Source organism: Eschscholzia californica, unplaced genomic scaffold (assembly GCF_041429995.1).
Source record: "Eschscholzia californica isolate CP2 unplaced genomic scaffold, dmEscCali1.0.p SCAF_1, whole genome shotgun sequence".
Taxonomy (NCBI): Eukaryota; Viridiplantae; Streptophyta; class Magnoliopsida; order Ranunculales; family Papaveraceae; genus Eschscholzia; species Eschscholzia californica.
Window position 1 is genome coordinate 42845397 of NW_028238198.1, and position 15327 is coordinate 42860723.

A 15327-nucleotide genomic window follows, 5' to 3' on the forward strand; every position below is an offset into this window, starting at 1 on the left:
AGTTCTTTCTCTCTCTAAGCTTACTCAAATTCTAGACATTAGAATCTCTGCTACCTCTCTTTAATTAATTTAAGGAGTCTTTTTCCTTCTTTTCCCCTTCTAGTTTGATAGACCCATTTACTCAAGCCCACATTTCATATTAGGCCCAAAACCAAACTTGAAAAAGTATGATGATGATGATTGGTGAAGAACTTAGCCCCTTCTTGCCCTAAAAACTTGAAAAATGTAAAAACTAACTTGAAAATGAAGAATAGAAAAGAGAATAAGAAGAACTATAATGAAGAAGAAAAAGGAGAAGAACTATGGTGAAGAACTCGGTCCTTACTTGATTCGGCTCATTTAAATTGATTTTCTCTCGAACTCACCCTTTCTTGCCCGTAAAGAATGAAGACATCCAAAATGTCCCAAATGTCTCTCCTTTTTTGGTGGACACATGTGGGTCAAAAAATCACAAAAATCTCTTCTTAAAATCTTCCAAATGTCCCAGATACAGAATGTTCCCAAATGTCCCAAGAAATGATGTCTCAAATCAATAACACAGATATTTCGGGACATTTAAAATGTCCCAAATGAATAACACGGATATTTCGGGACATTTAAAATGTCCCGAACCAATAACACAGACATTGAGGGACATTGCCATCTCCCTCAAAGTCCACAACCACTACCCCCCCCCCCTTTACTGTTTTGGTTGGGATTTGATTGGCGGGTTGTGGAAAGTATTTGGCTGGTTTTTGGTTGAGAATTAAGGAGGCGGTCTGCTTGGATGAAGCCGGTATTTGGTTGGACAAAACAAGGATAGGAAAAGTTTGAGCTGTTTGCAAAAGGATAGTTTTGGATTTTGGTGGTCATTTGAATTTTGTATTTTGGCCAGTATTGCATTTGAATTGTGGGCAGTATTGCATTTGAATGTTGGTAGTATTGCATTTGAATTTTGGACAGTATTGCATTTGAAAGTTTGCAGTATTGTTTTAAAATTTTGGCAGTATTGCATTTGAAAGTTGCCGGTATTGCATTTGCATCTTCTTCCTCTTCTTCTACTTCTGAATTTTGGCAGTATTGCATTTGGATTTTGGGCAGTATTGCATTTGCATCTTCTTCCTCTTTGCCCTTATGATTTTTGGCAGTATTACATTTGAATTTTGGGCAATATCGCATTTGCATTTTCTTCCTCCTTTTTTCCTTCAACAATGATTACATCTTCTTCCTTCTCTTCTCCGTTTTGCGGTAATGGATTTTGGTTTAGCAGGATTTTGGTTGGCAGTTTTGGGAAAATGGTAGTTTTTGGGAAAATGATTTGTCTCGTCCACTATGCAGATTGCTGACTTGTTCACCAAGTCACACTTGGTTTCACGCTTTCGTTGCTTAGCTAGCAAACTCTCTATGCTTTTCAGCACCGCACCGTGAGTTTAGTAATTTTCCCTTTAAGGGCCTTTTAGTCTTTAATCCTTTCTATATATTTGTTATTTTGTAAACCTAGTTTAAGCAATGAAATCCATAGCTTCCATGATAATGTTTCTTTCTTCTTCTTTCTTTGAATATTGACATTGATTTTCATACCAAGCAGCAAATTACTCATCAAAAATGTGGCCCACACATGGCAATATTGAAATGATACAGGCGAAACTACTAGAAGAACTAAAGAGGATCATAAGTGAAGATAAACGGGTGTAAATAGAGTTTGATATACTTAGTTAGTATAGATTGTTTCAGTCTGGTCGAATTTGTTTGTTTTTTCTTTAGTTTCTTTTGGTTCATTTGTAAAGGGGCAGGCTCGTTAACCCGTTGAAAATTTCAAATAAAAAAGAATTATTTGCGGTCAGAGTCCGTCAGACCTAACTAAATGATTTAAAAGAAATATCCTAAATATATGATACCCAATCTTCTGGATATTTAGATATTTTAGAATATCTTCAAATATTTTGAATTCTTGTTGATGGTGGGATCTTCGTTTTCTCAATCCATCAAATTATTCACGTGTCACTAAGTAACTCTTAACTTCAAGCCAACAACTCATAAGAACGAAGTCATATTTAACCAATGGTTCGGATAAGTATATTGGTTCATTACTTCATGTGGAATCAATTTATGGAAAGTAGAGATAAAGAGCAACAAAATTGTGGTTTGCCATAGTCATTTTAAAAAGTGAGTTGTAATCACTTCCAATTATGGTTAATAGTAAAGGGGGTCATTATTAGTGCTCTACTATGAACGTTCTATCCAATGAGAGGAAATAGGGCTTGATTGTCTTGCGACTGCTCTGGTTGCTAATCGTTCCACGATAAAAGATATATAACCTACATTAGATAGTCCAGGTGAGTTAGGGAAAGCTTAACTTTGTAATACTTAAACGCTCAGATATCTCACATGGGTTTAAGTCTCCACTAATGACTAGTATAGGTCCCTCAAAAATGTTTCTTCTTCCTTAGAATGCTACTCACATGATCAAACAACAAACGCTAAAGGACTCGACATTCATGAAAAAGACTAAGAACATGCATAACATTCACCAAAACTGAAACACATGCATCAACATACTTAAGCATACCACTAAAGTCATATCAAATCTACCCAAAAAATTTCAAATTTGGTCGAATTATTGAACCCTCTTGTCTTTTGAAATCCCATGGTCATGGCTGAAAGTCATACCCCATCCCCCAAACTTAAAACTAACATTGTCCTCAATGTTCTGAAGACTATGCAAAAATAATAGGATGAGGGAAAGATATTACCTGATTCAGAAGTCCTAAGCGTGGGTTGCCTCCCAAAAAGCGCTAAGTTTAACGTCTTCAGCCAGACTGAACAAATGAACCGGAAAATAGAAAGAATTATACCTACTGGATTACGGATATGTTACTAACTGTAAACCAATAATCGATACATTTGTGGGTCCACCCAAAACACAAAGTTTTCAGTGAACGATAGTCTCACATTTTTGTGAATTGCAGAGAGTGCATGTGAGACTATCAGATAAGAAGGGCAATCCCCAAACTTAGTGGATGCACAGTCCACTAAGTAAGTATAAATACTAGGACCAACATCTAGAAAGTTATCAAAAGGATCGACATAACAGTGTAGGGTCAATATATCTGTCGAAGGCAAAAAATCATCTGCAAGCTTCGTGGACAAAATATCCACTATCCCCAAAGACGTTCTTGAGGAGACGTCTAAAGTGCCCCAAAAGGGATCAACAACCGAGTCTGAGGCCATGTGAAAGGTCAAACTAGACTCTAAGGGTAAAGCAATATGCTCGAGGACCAAGTCAAGGTCCATGGTTTCCTTAGGTAAACAGTCTGACAAACTATCCAACATGTCTCTAGCGTCATCAATGTCCTCAAAGACATTTGCGGCTTCGCAGTCATTTATAGCCTTCCTAACATTTCATCTAAGACTGACTCCTTACAAGTGTCAAATGTCTGAAAGTTCAGAATAGTGTCATTCCCAAACTTGCTCATAGACCCATCATCTTGAATGTCAACGTCTAGTGTAGTCCGATCATGGTGAGGCGGCACGAGTGGAGGAAACAAGACAACATCAAACCTTTCAGGCTCTAGGGTATTATCAGTAAATTCATCGACATTTAACTTAGTACTAGGGTTAGACGTATTAACCTCGTCATCGTACCTAGTACCTTCCTGAGTTTGGGGTTGTGAAACCCCTTCCTCGTCGGCGAATAACTGTGACTTAAGCATCTTTACCTGTTGAGTCAAGGACTTAATCTCTTGCGTCGTTTGAGTCGCAAATTGTGACATCATCTCAATAAGACGACTCTCGGACTCTGATCTATCTTCAAGAGTCTCCTCATAACTATTGTAATTAAACGAAGACTCTTGATCATAACTCCCACCGTACATATTAGGATCATACCTGCCTCTAAAGTCATTGGTCTCAGAATAGTGTGGACTATAAGGTCTCTCATATATATTTGGCGTCTGACCATATCCATCGCTAATCGGACCATCTCTACACATTTGTTGATAATCTCCTAATGTCATATGAGATCGATCAGGCTCATATGGTCTTCTCCACTCACTAATCGGACTGTTTCTAGACATTCCTTGATAATCCCCAAATGTGATACCAGGTCGGTTAGGCTCGTTTCTACACATTTGTTGGTATTCCCCGAAGGTCATACCAGGTCGGTTAGGCTCAACTTGCCTATTCCCCTCGTTAAGTTGTTGATAATCTCTTAGAGTCGTACCACGTCGGTTAAGCCAGTCTGTACGCAACTGTTGGTATTCTCTTAAGGTCATATCAGTTCGGTTGATGACGGGTCCCTTTAGATCAAGGTCATCATCATCAACAGGGTACGTCCAACCATTAGAAAAATGTGCCATGATGGTCAAGCACGATCACAAGATGAGAATTGACACTTACAAAACTACACTTGATTCCTTTCTTATGGTCCAATTTTTTTTTTTTTTTTTTTTTTAAACACGAAAACCGAGGAAGCACTACGAAGATCTTATAAAAAGTACCCACTAACAGGGGATTCGTGGGTGATTAGAGAAAGTTACCTCCCGTTCGAGACAGGCGACGATCTTTGCAGACGACTCGGGCCACTCTCCCTGCGAGTGTTCGAACCCGAGGCTTCGTTTTGGTTTTTCGGTTACAATTTATAAAAGCCCTCCAATTTAGGGTCAAAACAAAAGAAAGTACTAAAAAGTCTAAGTCTCTCTCTCACCAAAATAAATACAAAAAATAAAAATAAAAACAGTAAATTTCTTCTTTTGAGGTCCTCCTCCTTGTTGGGCCTCCTCTTCAGCTCCTTAGTGTTCTGCACACCAAAAACAGAGAAGCAAGTCAAAGTATCCAAAATTCAAAACTTACCAAAAATAAAAACTTTCCAAAATTAGAATAAATTTAAAACATAGTCCCCGGCAGCGGCGCCAAAAACTTGATGGGCCTAGAAGGTTACCCTAAATAGGTCACCACCCGCAAGTATACGGGCGTCAAGTGATAATTCCGGTAAGACCGGTTCGTTCCTCAGAGACTAAGTGAAATCTATTCTAAAACTTGGAAGTAGCATGGTTTTCAAAGTTGATTTTGATTTTTTCTTTTTGGTTTTAAAATAAAACTCTTGAACAAAAAGAGACTGAGGACTGGTTCTCGGATATATAAAAAAACGAGAGAAAATTTTAGAGTTATGATTCCGCCTTGATATGCAAAAATGGTTTTACCCCTTTCCTAGCATGATTCTTTAACTTATAACTCAATATTTAGTAAAATAGCTTTATCTAAACATCGGAAAATCAAACATTTGAAACAAACATATCTAGAATGAACTATGGTAAATTCAAGTCCTAAATAATTATTTCCCAACTATCGCCTTCAAATTTCAAGTATAAATCATCAAAGAAACTTACTTCTAAGTATGACCTATCAAGCTATAAGTATAGATGATGAAGCTACTACCATTATTCTATGGAATCGTAATGAGCATAGTTAAACAATAACGCACATCCTAAGAATCATGAAAAAGGGAAGAGACTAAATTATCTATTCATGTTTAAAACTTCTTCAACATCCTAGATAAAGAGACATAAACATTAATACCAATGTGATCCTTATAAGTGTCTAGTTATCAATGTAAGAAAATAAAACAAATCCAAGACAAGTAAAAGAAATCACCAAGAACATGCTCAAAATCCCAACATGGTGATGATGTAGGTGATGGAGAGATTTGATAATCTCTGGTTCCTCTCACAAGAACCTTTATCAAGCCCCTCCCAAACCCTCTTTAAACACAAGAAATATCTTAATTGTCCTCTCCGTATCTTTGGTTATTGATTGTATAAGAAAATTACAAAGAATAAGGTTAAAGTCTCTCACAAACCCTCCTCATCTCTCTACAATTTTCTTTCTTTCTCTCTTTGAATTTATAAAACATGAGAAGAACAAGAAGAAGATAGCAAGGAAACCAATTATAATTCTCCCTTTTTCTATCTGAAAACTCTGATTACAAATAACTTAATTTTCTATCTCTGTTCTTCTTCTCTCTCTCTAAAATATAATCTTCAATGCCCAGAGAATAAGAAACAGAGGACTCTTTAATGGAACTTTTACTCCCGTTTTTGGCTTTTTTTTTTTGGGAGATACCCATAACTCTGTCCTTTCTCTGTTTAAAGAGGAGAAGAAAGGAGAAAACTCTGTTTGTCCAAGAAATATCTTTCAATCAACCTGCATTCCTCGCCTATGATAGTAAGAAATCTTTCATTATCCGATAAGACCAAACTAAGCCGAGAAGAACCCTTCTCGAATATCTCTGAATCTTGATTTATCTCACTGTAACCGAGAAGAACCATCTCTATTTAATATTATCTTCTTTCCTTTCAACTCTCTAAAATATCCTCGAATCAATTGAATCATCAATCTCTTCCTTCTTTGCAAAAGAATTTTCTGAAATTGAAGATAGTAGAGAGAGATAAGGAAATAAGATAATCTCCTTCAGTCTTTCCAAAAATTCCAGCTTTCTGTCTTGATTTGGTTCAGTCGAGTCCCACTCTAAAAATATCACTCGAACCCACTTTCCACAAGAATATTTTCTTCTTTCCTTCAATGAGAAATACTCATAATCCCTCTTTCTCTCTAGAAAATATCAATTCCATCAAACAAATTTCCAGCTCTCTCTTTGAATATCTCTAAACATTAGAGAGAGAGAGAAAGAGAAGACCCGAATGGCAAGACATTAATTCCCTATTCTTCTTTCTGATTTCCTTTTTAAAAGATTTGAAAATTCTTAAAATAAAACTCACCCTTAACTTTCTCACTCTAATGCATATTAATTTGTTTCCAAAAGAGAGAAAGATGAAAGATTTGACTTAAGAAATGGGATAGAATGTTACCCATAAATCTGGGCACCAATCCGTTAAGAATTTGCTGTCCAAAAGGTTTGATTCAGTACTTCTCGTAGCAGCGGGAAAAGGTGAGACGGTCTTCTATGATCACGCCTTGTGTTGCTTTTATAGGTCCCACCGTTAGATTCTTACGGGGACCATTGAAACCTTGCCGTGCAATGCACCTAATCTGGACCCAGATCTAGTACTAAAATCGGTACAAATTTGGACGAGGGAATACCGAAATCATACCCGTTACCGTTAGATTCCGCCACGTGTCTTTGAAGGTCCCGAATTGACACAAACTTTGACCCAGTCTATTTTTCATATCCGGATTCCGATTTGACTCCCGTTTTCGCCGTTGGGTTCATCTTGGACTCTATTTTCACCTGGTCACCATCAATGCCCACAATTCACAAATGACCAATATGCCCTCAAGTGTGCCTTTCTCCCGCTTTTACCCGTTTTACGCACTGAACTCCATAAAAGACACCTGGGAAAGAGAAACAAACAATTCATCATAATAACGGCTCGAACCTGACTAACTACCCCAAGTTAAGAGATTCAGATGGGACATTTTCATGTCCCATCAGGTGACATGTAGCAAGTTTCAGCATTGCTTGAAATTGCTACAAATCGGTTCGTGTTAAGTTGCCCGAAAGGGCGTAATGGCGACAAGCTAAACTTTATGTGAAGGATTGGTAGAACTACGGTAGGCTTGATCCTGTAAAAGGGTACGTAAGCAGCCATGGTCATATGGTACAGTCAGATGAAAAGTTACAAGAAGCAGAAATATCTTACAAGGAGTATCCTGGTGTTCGTCCAAAATTTGAAGTATATCAAATTGTGTACGAGGTGGAGAATTGTGAGAGGTAGTTTCCAATTTCAAAAGAGGCGGTTTTTCAACAACTCAAGGCGGTTTAGTTGGCTTGCTTGTAGGCGGTTTAGTTGCCATCCCATTGGAGTCGGTTGGTGAAGAAATTGGTTTCTAATTATGCAATTTGGAACCGGCTTATATTATATATAAATAGGGGAGCCAATCAACACAATAAACACACCAACAACAACACAAAACAACTCAAGAGCAATTACTCATAGAGTGAGAGCTAGAGAGTGTGAGCAAGTGAGAGAAATTTTGTTCATAATTTTGAGCGGTGTTAAATTTCTCGGTCGTCGAAGATTTAGTATAGAAGGTTATTGTCTATACGGCACCATCTTGGGACAAACTTGCGGGTTGTGTGAGTCGTCTTCATCTATCCTTCAATAAAGATTTCTTGTTCGTCCGAGTACGTACGCTTTAGGTCGAACCTCGTTAATTCTGTTCGCATATTTAGATTTTGGCTTAGCTTTTCGATAATTTTCATAATCGGATCAATTTCTAGGATAGGTTTGATAGCTTCCGCGACTTTTAGTTCCAACACTTTTCAAACTTAGCAACACATACAAATTAATGAAAAAAATTTGTTAAGAAAAAGGAAAAGAGTGGGACTGAATACACAAAGTAGTAGTGGATGAACCCTAGAAATCACAATACTCACTTACATAATTAAACCCGAGAAGACACCATTTGATATACCCACATCTGTACAATCCTCTGATTATTAAAAATACATATCAGATACCCCGAAAAAAACTACATACAAATTTCTTTTTTGGTTAGCGTGCCTCGAACCCTTGACCTCTAAGGTGGAAGAAGACTAACCTCTTACAACTTGGACCAACGATATACAAATTTACGTTGGCATTTTTATGCATCACAAGTTTGCAGATCTTCACTTGCTTTTCATGAACTTCCTCAGATTATGAAATCGGGTATGCTAAGCCCGAATTTGGTATAGCAAAGGATCACTTGTAGTGGGTAGAGTTTTATCCTCTCTTATGATTTTCGCAATTTGCGTGAAGATGGTCCACTTACGAGTCTGAGATATCCCAAGAAACTGAGTTTTCCGAGTGTCTAATACTCCAATCCAGTCTTGCAGAACTACATTAATGGGGACTGATGGGCTAAGCCCAAGTTCCTGAGATAAACAACAATAGGCTAATAAGGAGCAAGTAAATATAACCATATCAAGATGATTTGATAGTGTCTTGAACTAGAAAGTATCGAACCAATAAAGATGAGGTTCAAATAGTAAGGATGATTATGCTCTTTCGACATAAATGATTCTAAAAGAATGTCTGCTCGATTATCTCATCTTTTTGAGCTCCTTAGGTCCTTAAAAGTTGTCTCTAAGCTTGATGGCCTAATATTCATCTACTAAAACATATAAATAGTCCTTTTTAATATTTTTGTGTCAGGTAAAGAAACTACTTCCCGATGCTCTGAGAGGGAAATTTCCTGGATCTTCGTAGTCATTTCAATGAATATAAATGTATCATGTTAGATTTTGTATGTATTTTTCGTGTGTATTTGTACAAAAAACATTTCGAAAAAATCCCATCTCTTCGAATATGGACATTTTCATAGTTTACGACATTTTTAAGTATTAAACAATGGCCAAATATCTGATTTAAATGATCAAGACTCGTCAAAGCACAGTTGGGTGGAAACCAAAAACATACCGAAGCAAGTTTCTCTATCATGATAGCACGGTCGCCATCTTTTTCGAAGAGCTCGTATGCACAATGTTCGTGTTGCTCCCAACAATTTATTCCTTCAAGCTGGTGCACACTTAGAGCAGCAGCACAAAATTCTTCAAAATCAAAATTTTCTATATTGAAAAAAATTCACCATGTTGAGGATGTCAAGGACTCGTGATTCTTTCAAGGCATCAGTAGAGTTCTTCATCAATGCCTGCCGAATTCCAGTATAAGCTTGAATTAAGAAGAAAAAACAAGAAAGGGAAAAGAATAAAAGAAAGGACTAAAACAGAACATACAGTCTTAAAATTTTGTCTGGAGATAAATCCGCTTTTATTTGGCCCCAACAATTTAAACTGCTCCCGGAAATAAGCAAGCCAGGGATCCGTTAACGTCTTTGCAAGAGCCTGTCACATTCATAAAAACTTGGTAGGTTTTAGATCATTAATCCAAGTTGAGGAATCTTAATGAAGTATATTATGCACGAAGTAGTCAGTTTTCTTCAAGAAACATACGGCTAAAGCTGCTTTTCGAAGCGAAGAAGAGCTAACATAAGATTTTACAAACTTGTACGGTAGGATATCCAGTTGAGCCTTGATACCTTCTTGATCGAACAACCATGGATGACCTAACATAGATAAGGTAAACCCCATTAAGTCTTCGTTTTTTCATATATCTGGCTTTAAATCTAGAAGACGAATCAGAAGCTCAGAATCTATTCCTTTATTAGTATTTAAGGAAGCACTCGTGGGAAAGTAGGTTCAAATTAACTTACTAAGAGCCTGAGCAGCAGTAAGTCTCTTACGATAATCCTTGTTCAACAATCTCTTCACAAGGTCTCTCGGATCAGAAGATAAAGAAGGCCAAGGAGCTTCTTGGAAGCTAAGTTCTGCCTTTAGAACTGCTCGGCAGATTCCGGATTCTGTTCGGGCCCAAAATGGGCAGCTTCCACTAAGAAGAATATATGCAATCACTCCTATACTCCACATGTCTGCCTCAGTTTCATGTAGAACCTCTGGAGCGACATAATATGCACTTCCTAGTATGTCATTCAACCTTTCATCTGCATAAAGTTAAGGAGTCATTAATTCGAAAACTTAATAAAACTATAAAAGCTTAAAAGTGACAACTAACTTGGTTTTACTAAGATGGATAAACCAAAATCAATAGTCTTCAGTGGAGAAGGCTCATCTTTTGTACTAAAAAGAAAATTCTGAGGCAGAAGAGAACACCATATTAACTTCGGGAATAATTATCGGAAGAAGAATTATTCATCAAGATAAAGAAAATACTTTCCGCTGGTAATCAATTATTACTTGGGTGAAAAGAGGAAAGGGAGAAGAAAAAAACTTGGCAACCCATTTTTTGAGGTGACAAATAAAGCTTTGGAAGTCAATTACCTCTGGTTTGAGGTCACGATGAACGACCCCTTGGAGATGACAGAAGGACAGAAGGCAACGATATTAAGAATCTGTACCATGACAGCCTTGGCATCTTCTTCTGAGTATTTCCCACCTCTATAAACATAATTAGAGATACATCTAGTTATTGTGTCTCTAAGGATAAAGAACCAACATAAAAACTCGAACTCAAACATATAAGTCAAGTACCTAGAGAGTATCCTATCCAAAAGTTCGCCTCCTTTGCATAACCTGAAAAATGCATGAAGCTAGAGCTAGTAAGTTCTGAAACCTGGACAAAGTTTCCAAATTCTTGGACACTAACTTAACATGGAGAGGAAAATAGAAACAAGCACTGCAAAAATTTGAAGCAACCAACAAATTTAAAAGTATCATTCTCATGGGCTACTAGTCAGGAGCGACTATACAAATCAGAATCAAGTATTGTCACTTCAATTGGCGACAATGATGCCATTTTGGACATCTTTATGAAATTGAAAATAATTTTCTAAGAGTTTGAATTTCAATATCTGATAATTACATCTTTTGATAAAATTACTTGAAGAGACACATTTTTATGAAAATATTTAAATTTCGGATGGATGTAATGTTTCATACATTGTATCTTCTGGTTTTTTATAAATAAATGTTTCTCCAAATTAGATGTGGTGTCCACAAATAAGATTACTTCCCCACTTTCAATATGTTCTTAAACTCCAAATGTGGATCTTCACAAAAGACTTGTGCGGATCCACAAAAGGCTTGTCATATCATGGGAAGCAATTTGCCGAGTAACCTTTAAGTAACCTCAATCCAGAAAGGGGTCAAATACTGCTTTAACTCAAAAAAAAGGACAGCGTATCTCATACACGCTTCAGATTTTGATCTCCATCCCTCTTAATTCATCTTCGTAGAAATTTTTCTGACAAACAATACTCACATTTTAACCAAGGATTCCGCATGTGTTCTATGTGCAAGAACTAATGTAGAAGGTACAATCTATTAATGATAGAAAATTCGGAAACGTATAAAAGTTAAAGCCATGAACTATGCGAGAAAATTTAATGTGAAGTACATAACTATGAAACATAATAACTATTATGAAAAGCAAAGATAGAGAAGTAAGAATGTCAGACTCTAAGCAGTACGACTCGGACTCGGACTCGGCTCAGCCAAGATCCGAGTCCGAGTCAGGGGGCGAGTCAGCCGAGTCAGCCAGAGTCGATCTCTTTGCTTCCCATAAGTAGTTACTAATGTATGTACTCCATATAATATGATTAAACTTCAAAATGTATGTTCAAACTTCAAAACTGAAAATTAACAACTAATCTACAACTTTCTAAAACTATGTTTTGGTATTTTAAATATTTTATTCAGAAAATCCTTTGGTATATTTTGAATACTTACTACTAATAAATTTTTCTTTTTAAATCTAAAAAATCTTTTGGTATTCTAAAAATTTTAAATACTTACTACTAAATTGCAACTTTCTATAACTATGTTTTGGTATATTTCGAGAAAATCTTTTGCTATTTCAAAAGTTTAAATACTTACTACTAATAAACTTTGTAATTGCAACTTACTACTAATAATCTTTTGAATGAAACGCAAATTTTGGTATTTCTAGAATATTTTCAAAAACAGAATTAATATGTGACAAATAAAGGAAAAAAAACTGGCATATACTAGTAACGACCCGAGTCAGATCCGAGTCAGGACTCGGCTCGGTGTATGTCCGAGTCGGAGCCGAGTCTCGAGTCACTCGGCTGACTCGGCCGAGTCGTACTGCATAGGTCAGACTTATTCCATCACTATATATATGTTTTCATCATCTTCATAAGCATCATAAAACGTCACAAAATTCCTATGTCCGGCTAGACCACGCAATATTTTGACTTCTCGTCTGACATCCTCATTAGCTATGGTTGTGGTCATCTGCCAAAACATAATCCTTTAGTGAGAACCAGTCTAGTTATTTTTTTTTATTTTGTTTCTAGCCAATCCTAAGATGTGTCTTATTGTCTTAGATACAATAGAGAGGGAAAACCCCTTGTCTAGAAAAACCCAAAGGAAAAACAGAAATGTAAATTAAGAGTAATGCACAAAATTTTCAAAAAACAACCAATGAAGAAGTGCATGGATGAACACAAATACCCAAAACCCAGATCATCAATTGTATGGAAACCCAAACGAAGGTACTTTTTCTAAGTCAGGTCTGAAATCTGATTCGAAATCTGAATTCTCTTCAAGCAAAATGTTTGTTTTTGTCTGGCTCATCCTCTGAACATCGATTAAGTTGATTTTGGGTCCCTTTCAATCAGACGAGTCAGATTCATATAAATGCAAAAATAACAAACACTACCTAATACAGAAATCCAAATGATCCAAATCCTTATTTAAAAGTAATGCAATAAAGAACATTAATCTGAAAACTAACAAAAATCAGTAAAAGAAGTAGCCAAAAAAAAAAAAATTAAACCTTTGATTTTGAAATAACTTTGACAGCTACTTCCTGCCCTCTCATTTCACCTTTCTTCTCCTTTGCAGAACAAATATACCCAAAATTGCCACGACCCACTTCTTCTCCAAGTTCATACTTTAGAAATCAACTGTCTAGAAAACCCAAAAGTCTTATCAAAACTCAATTCAATTTCACTTCCTTCAGATATTGAAACTTCATTTGGTTTCACAGAGCCATGTCTTCTAGCAAGAAAGGGAGTTATGTGGTTAGCAGGTCAAGGAGGAGGAAAAGGGCGTTTAAAAAATCTTGAAGGAGTTGATTTCACACTTGAATTAGCAGGTGAGTTCTTGAATCCACTGGGTAATGGACTTGGGAATGAATTAGTAGGGTTTTGAATATCTTCAGGAGTTATAGGTTTTTCAGCTTGGGTTTGATGAGGATAATGGGTATGTTTTCCATGACAAAGTCCCATGATAAGTAATGTTAAATTCACGATCATACGATAATCGGAGATATGATAAAGTCACGATTATATAAGAATCGGATATAGAAACATAAATGAAAGACACAATGTTTAACGCGGTATGGTCGGATACTCAAGACCTACATCCACGGAGAAATACTTTCGTTATTAATAATCACCACATACAATTGTATGTGGAGTTGATCGGTTACATAACTCAATAACTCGATAATTTAAACTCTATAACCCAACTCATATTTATAAAGTGATTCGGGTTATCTAGTTTCCTAACTAAACTTAGGAAAGAATACAATATAAGAGAAATCTTGAATATATGAATATTTCATCTGATCTTCATATATCTTGGTCTTTTTTTTTTATCGTCGGATCCCTTCATATCGATCCGTCTCATATATTTTATATCTTCCGATATCTTTCATATCTTGTATATTAGTAGTCACCATATCCAATATATCTTCCATATCTCAATAAGTAAAAGAAGAAATTATTGAAACCCAGAAAAGATCAGTGAACGAATATGAATTTAAGAAGAAAAAGAAGAGAATCAAATTAGATTGAAGTAAGAATTTCTTGAAAGAATCAGAATGCATGAATGGTAATTTCACTTTCATGGACAAGAAGAAGAAACCCCATTAAGGGAAATGGTAAGTTTAGAAGTTAAGCCAAAGAAAATAAGAAGAATTCCAGAGCAAGAAAATGAATGAAACAAACAATCCGTTCAAACAGGAGAGATAGAGAGGGAATTGAAAACCAGAAGAATTATAAGAAAGTGAGACAGACAAAATCAATACTCAGAAGATTGAAATCAATTTTTAATTTCAATAGAGAAGGTAGAGAGAGAGAGAGAAGGGGGGTCCGGGGGGTTCCGGGGGTCTCAATTATCAGAAGATCAGAGAGAGAAAATACTAAACAGAAACCACAAGGAAAGCGAAGAAGAAAGGAGGGAAAGCTCCCTTTTTTTTCCTTCCTTCCCGTTCCGATTTTCTTTTTGTCAAATTTGAGAGAGATGAAATAATTCATTTCCTCCCCCAAATTTTTAAAAAATTATAGTTTCACTCTCTTCTCGTATAACGCTTCCATCCATTTTTTTTTGTAAGTCCATCCATTCAAAATTATATTGTAGTTTATTTTATACTTTCGAAAAGCGGGCTTCTAATGAGAATCTCGTATTTAGAACTTTCATCTCGCTCTGATCTCTTTCCTCTGTGAAAGAACTCCATTAATAGGTTCTAATCAAACATAAAAAATACATATATGTGTGGAATTATAGAATCAGAAAAATCTGAATCTTATTCTCTAGTAAAGAGGAATGTTTCCCTTCGAGATTTTGACGCAGAAACTTTCCTTTTCTGCTGAGTGTGAAATCCCTAGACATAAAAGATTGTCGTCTCCATTGAATGGATAAATCGAGTAAAAGGGTTCCAAAATTTCTTATAGTCGGGTTTTTCTTTTGGTTGGTGGATGAGGGGGACACGATGTGAGGGATATAAATATAAGGGTATATTTGGAAAGTTAGGAGAAAACCTAATTGTGACTGGATGGAATAGTTAAAGGAATGAGTCAAAC

The 15327-nt window shown here is 36.2% G+C and overlaps 1 pseudogene; it reads right to left on the reverse strand.

Annotated features, from left to right (window-relative positions):
• Positions 1-8712: 8712 nt before the first annotated feature.
• Positions 8713-13749, reverse strand: LOC147566974 (CDPK-related kinase 1-like; annotated as a pseudogene).
• Between the last annotated feature and the right edge of the window lie 1578 nt (positions 13750-15327).